This window comes from Girardinichthys multiradiatus, chromosome 20 (assembly GCF_021462225.1).
Source record: "Girardinichthys multiradiatus isolate DD_20200921_A chromosome 20, DD_fGirMul_XY1, whole genome shotgun sequence".
Classification (NCBI taxonomy): domain Eukaryota; kingdom Metazoa; phylum Chordata; class Actinopteri; order Cyprinodontiformes; family Goodeidae; genus Girardinichthys; species Girardinichthys multiradiatus.
Genome location: NC_061812.1, coordinates 9926845 through 9933584, shown reverse-complemented (window position 1 = coordinate 9933584; position 6740 = coordinate 9926845).

Here is a 6740-nt window from a genome sequence, read left to right as displayed (position 1 = left end):
GATCAAACATGGAAACTGCACTACTTAAACTGTTCACTTTAGAGAATTAGCAAAGAATAAATCACTCCAGGTTCATTTATTCTAAGTATTTTAGGTTTTGAATTAGAAATAATCCAATATAGTCCAGGTTTCTTAAAATCAGTGAATTAGTGTCTACTGAAGTGCTGAATTTGAAGTTATAGTGTAGTGAAGAACCCTGCAGTCAAACAAAACTTCATAACTGCTCAAATCTGGATTAATATTGCAGTTGGTGGTATTACACCTGCTGTTCTGTTATACTTGTTAAAACTGCAGATTTTGAACCATCTTAGTCAACCATAAGCAACGGGGTCTATTGGCCTTCCGCAGTTATAAACATTTACTGACGAATTACAGTTACAAATAACATGCACTATGTATGCTTCCACAATAAGGACATGATGAATCAAAGATCAGCAGGGATGCTTGTTTCCTGCAGGTCTGTAGGAGACAGCATTCACTATACTTTAGAAGAACTGTCCAAACTATATGATAAGATGGATTCCATGCACACCTGAAACTGGTTCACGTCCTACAGTCTCAAAAGTTACATTTTTCTTGTTTCCAGTTGAAAAACAAATGAGGGGTTGAAAGAACCCCATGAGTCAGACTTTGAAATCACATCTGGGCTTTGCGTAAAGCACAGTATCTACTCTGTCTTTTCCTTATTTTCTTTTAGTTTATTGCTGTTTTCTGCTCTCTTGCATACTTGGTCTTAGTTTCCTCAGTACCAAACTGGCCCCTTGTTCATTTCCTCCTTGAGAATTCCTTCTGCCCCCATTTTGTTTGTTTTAAGTTTGTCCCCCTGTTTTTTGCCATGTGTAATCCTCTCTTATATCAAGTATAGTTTTGTTTGTTGGCTCCTGTTTATGGATCATCTGCCTTTGCAAGGCTATTTGTTGTTAAAAGATTTTATGGTTTCTGCACCTGCTTGCCTCCAGAGATTTGCTTTCCTCAAAGTTTGCAAGAATATAATAAAACATAAGGAATTATATTCTACTTGTACTCGCAGCAGTATTATACTTCCTCAAAAAGCTACATGTGTTCTTTGTGTAACTTTAAAGTTGTAAACTTTAGCTTGACACAATTCCCATCTCTCCAGTAAAAGGCCTAAAGTTGGATTAGGGAGAAAATTGAAAGCAGTTATCTATTGGCTTTAATTACTCTAAATATGGTCATGTATTTTATTTTTTAGCAAGTTTATGTTTTTTTTTTCTGTCAGACAACATTTGGCTGTACTTGAAATTAGAGTAAAACTCCCCCTCTGGTCTGTGTTAACTATTCAGTGTTAAATTTACACAGTTTATTATCAGACTTATGAGAAACCATCACACTACTGCAGTTGAAATTATCCCTTCATGTCTGTAGGATTTTACCCAGATTTTTAACTTGAGAGCAGGTTTAGTCACCATTTATGCAGGTTCTATGAATGTTAAAATAGGGTGATTCTGGAAGACAGTGAAACTGGATGTTTATGTATATTATACTTTTGGAATTGGATAAGAGTGTCTTGGTATTTGTCGAAGATATTTGTCTGTCTGCTTTTGTGTGTACGTGTACTTTGATTCATTGATTTGGTGTTGTGACCCAATACTTTTTGTCATATAGTGTATGTTTAATCAGTTATCAATGGCGTCCTGTTTTCCTGGTACATATTTATGACGTCACAGAAGTAAATTTTTCTCGGAGGCTGTTCGACAGAGAAGAGAAAGGTATGCAACGCCTTGCAAATGTTTCTTTTTTGTCACACTTGTTTCAGATCATAAAAAATAAAATCAGACCAAATAACCTGAATAAATGCAAAATGCAGTTTTTAAATGACAATGTCATTTACAAAGGGAGGAAAGCTATCCAACCCAATCAGACTTTATATGAAAAAGCAGTAGTCCCTAAATCTAATAAATAGGTGAGCCACCTTTGGGCTCTGCAACTGCTACAAAGCATATGCTATAACTGCCAGTGAGTGCTTTAAATTGCTGTGGAGGAATGTCAGCCACATTGGGGTGTTTTTGACCATGAACAGCCTTTTAAGGTCATGCCATCACATTTCAATCAGATTCAAATCCACACTTTAACTAGGCCGCTGAAAAATCTTTGTGGTTTTCTTGTTTTTTGTTTGTTTGTTTGTAGCAATTTAATGCTTTTTTGCTTCAGATCATTATTTGCACAAATATGTAACATGATGCACAGCTTTCAAAATTTTCACCTTGGCCTCATGAGTCTACAGAATATTTTTCTCAAAGGTCTTGCAACCATGAAGTTGTTTTTTGTGCCTTTGTGTTGTTTCTGGCCAACAGTGGGTTTTTTTTACCTTGGAATTCTCCCATGGACGCCATTATTACCAAGTTTTTTTCCTTATTGTTGAATCATGAACGATAACCTTAACTGAGGCAAATGAGGACCGAAGTGCTTTAGATGTTGTCATTGGTTCTTTTGTAACCTCCTGGATGAGTCCTTGATGTGCTTTTGGAGTTGTTTTGATATTCACACCTTAACTACTCTTCCGTGTTTTCTTCATTTGTGAATGAGTCTTGTTAAAGACTCATCCACAAATGAAGAAAAATCATCCAGTGCCTTCCATGTTTGTGCAAACAAACATGGAGGGCACTGGATGTACCCATAGATATAGGTGGTAGAGCTCATCCGTTGTTGTCAAATTGTGAGATTGCAACGTGATTTGTTGTTATAATCTGCTTTCCTTTCCAAATGAAGGTGGTAGGAATTATGTACAGCAATGTCTAAGTTTAGTAGCTTCACATAATATAAAAGATTAGTATTTATTTAAGTCCACTGTAAAGAAATATATATTGTATTTCTTTCCAAACTGATATGCTTGATCCATTTTTTTTATTATAAAGTAAATAAGATTAGACTCATATTTTTTAATCATTTATCTCCAAGTCCCTGAAAGCACAATCTATTTGCAGGTCTCACTCTGAAAACATAAAGTTATGGGTTTTCCCAGGAGTTTGATGAAACATCTTGTTTGCCCTTCAGTCAACCTCTCTGCTGTGAAGTTGGAATGTTTGCTTCCAAATGCTTCAAAAAACAAATAGGAACATTGAAAACTAAGCACTTCCTTTCATGTGGGATTTCTGAAAGTTGTCCAGAGCTTGTTTAAAAAAAGAAAAGAACCTAATTTCAAGGATCATAAAGGAAACACATGTTTGCAGAGTGCCTGAAAGCACCTGGAGAGGAAGGGTACATTTGTCAAAATTTTGTCGTTTTCTTTATTGCCTTTGAAATCTTAAGAAAACAATCCGATCGAAAAATTGAGGAAAAGATTAACCCGGAGCTCCTCCAATCAGTATCTTGTTTTATAATCAATACGTTTCTTCAGATATTTGGAATAATTGTCTGTTAAGTGCCTCAGCATTTCATAAGAAAATAATCATGATAGCAGAGGAGGAAGAACGTCTGAATTCATACAGAGTCTGAGAGGAAAAATGACACACTCTGAAACTGTTTGTTATTGCTTGATTCCAACCTGCATATCCTTTGAAACGCCAACAAAAACAATAACAGCCATTTCTCTGAAACAAAGGAGCAAATGTTCTGAAGGATGGTATTGTGTCGTAAATCAAACAGTCAGGATAGCTGTCACATGGAGTTCAGGTTTGGTGCTGTGTGAACAAAACCTGTACATGTAAATTCATAGACATCATACAGGGAAAGCTGTACACTGCAAGATGTATTAGTCTGAGGTTTTATGTCTGCCTTACTTTTCTAGGAATCCTCCCTGATATAAATGCTACGGTGCCTGCAAGTGGGGACAAGCCGTGAACCGCCTGAAGATAAATTTAGATTAGATACAGTTGAGATAGTAAGAGTTTAATTTTCCCATGCAATTATTATATGAGCAACTGAGAGCTCAAATGTGTAAACAGAAAATTCACATCTTTCCAAGAAAATCTGAATGATTGGTTGTGTCTAGTCTCCTCAGCTACATCATCAGGTATCTCCATGTTTTTTCTTCAGATTTTCAACAAACACACAAAAGACATAGTTTCACTGCAAAACTATCTCGCAGGAAAGAAAACTAAAGCATTTCTGAAGATATTTATTTGAATAAAATATTATTGCCATTTTATGTGATAGTCGAACAGAAAGTACTGCGTGATTTTGAAGTGTAAGGAAGATAATACATGGTTTTCTAATTTATTTACGAGTAAAACATCCAAAACGTGTGTTGTGCATATGTATTTGTTTCCCCATGAGTACACATCCTTCCACTGTGAATCTATGAACTGTTCACATATAAAAACAGAGGTTTTTGCCCATCATTTGAAAAGAATCTCAGGTTCGGTCAGATTAAAAACATAAATTTTCAAATCTTCCCTTGGCTTCTTAACTGGATTAAAAACTAGACATTGACTTGGCCATTCTATCTCAGGAAAATACCTTTTTTAGAACCATTCAGTTGTCGTTCTACCTATTTAGTCGTTCTCCTATTGAAAGGTCGACCTCCTCCCCTTTCTCCAGTCTTTTGCAACCTCCAACAGGTTTTATCCCATGATTTCCCTCTTTCATCTTCCCATGAACTCGGACCAGCTTCCCTGCAGCATGATGCTGCCGGCACCATGTTCCAATGTTTGATGAGGTTGATTTGCAGCATTTTGCATGTAAGCCAAATAATTACATTTTTGTCTAATCTGACCAGAGCGCCTTCATCCACATAATTATTTAGTTCCTGACAATGCTTGTGTAAAACTGCAAACCATTCAGAGTGGACCTTTTGCAGATATTGCTTCAGAAATAATAATAATAAATAATAAATATAGAACAATACTGAATATTTGTGGACAGATTCTTCCACTTGAGCAGTGGATCTTTGCAGCTCTTTCAGAGTTACCATGGACCTTCTGGCTGTTTCCCTGATAAATAATATCCTTCTCCAGGCTGTCAGTAAAGGTGAATGCCCATGTTCTAATAAGTTTGCAGTTGTGTCATACTTTTTCCATTTCCAGATGATGAATTGAACAGAGCCATGTGAGATGTTCAATGTGGGAAATTATTTTATAAACTAACCCTCTTTTAAACGTCTCCTCAATGTTATCTCAGAGCTGTCTTCTGTGTTCCTTGGTCTTCATTATGCTCTTTGTTCACTAATGTTCTCTATCAAATCTAGGAGACCTTTACAGAACAGCTGGATTTATGTTGAGATGAAATAACACACAAGTGGACTCTGTTTGCTAATTAGGTGACTTTTGAATGCGATTTGTTACTGTTGATTTTATTTAGGGGTATCAGAGAAAAAAGTTTAAATACATATGCACACAATCATGCTCTGCTCAGGGACTACTTCATGTTCATCTATTGGATGAAATCCCACAACAATACAATTGAGTTTGAGGTTGAAATGTGACCAAATGTGCACTGTGGGCAGGAATGCTTTTGCTAGGCACTCTAAAGGTATTTTGTGTTAGAACTGATTTGTCTCACAGATTTTGTACCTTCAGATTCTCTCGTTGCAGGCAGGTAAAAGTGGTGAGATAAAAAGCACCTGATAGTCCCAAGGATAATTTTCTCATGACTCAACTGGCAGCTCAAATTCTCCTGTTTACAATGAGAGCCTGCACCTGATCTGTGCCCTCGTGCATCTAGACTCCCCTGCTTCGCAGTGAGTCAGTCTTTATTTGTGCGACTAATGCTCTTCTAAGGACAGCTTTCTTTTTCTTTTTAGGGAATATTCAGTTTATGTGAAGAGTGATATCACAACAAAACAGCACTTCTATGGGAAAATAAGTTTTGAATTTTGATTATCATTAAAGTGTTTCTTGTTTTTGTGCACTGATGATGGTTGTCAGCTAACAGAGTGATGCATGCATTATGAGCAAAACCAAGATTCTAAAAGCAAAACGTAATCAACTGTGGAAAATAAAAAATTGTGATTTCGTCTTTCTTGTTATATGAGATCGTTTTTACAAACTTGCAATGTCACTGTTCCATAAATCCGACTGGGTGGTGTTCTGAACATTCACATTAACCAAAGTTTTCACCAAATTTAGCAGCATTTGATTCTGGCCACATGACAGCTTCTTCTGCCTTTACATGGTTTCATGTTTCACCAGAATTGTTTGGAAACACAGTCTTGTCTACCTGAACAGTCTTGTCTTTTACCAAATACTCTAGATTCTAAAACCAAGGTTGCTGACCCTATACTCACAATACTTGTTACTTTTATTCCTCTTTAGGGGGACTTCTTATGTATTAAAAAAGACCCTGTCAATTAAAAGCTAGTGTGCTTTCATCAGTCTATTGTTAAACTGGCCTGACACTCCCCAACGGTTGATTTCTGGCTCTGTGTTATAGGTCGTATTAACATATGAAGTTGAAATATGACTTGAAGACAAAAGAGGCTGTTTTATTCACAAAGGTGAACAGACATTCCTGCCTGATTGCCACACCTGAAAAAATAGGCAAGTGCTCTGGTATACCTCGGGACATAAGATCGAATCACCGTCAGTTTGTATCAAATGAACATTCATCCACACTCACACCTAATTATAAAGATTACTTTACTTAGAAACACCAACTAATAATGGATGTCTTCTGACTGCACACCAGCCCCAAAGTTTGCTTTATGAATAATACAGTCACCTGCTTTAAATTCTAGGGTTTTCTGCATTTTTATGAGTTTGTGCTTTACAAACTTTTCTGTTTTGGCTTCTTCATCCTTGTTTAATTGATACCGACAAAGTGGAATCTGTGGTGTGTAGTTC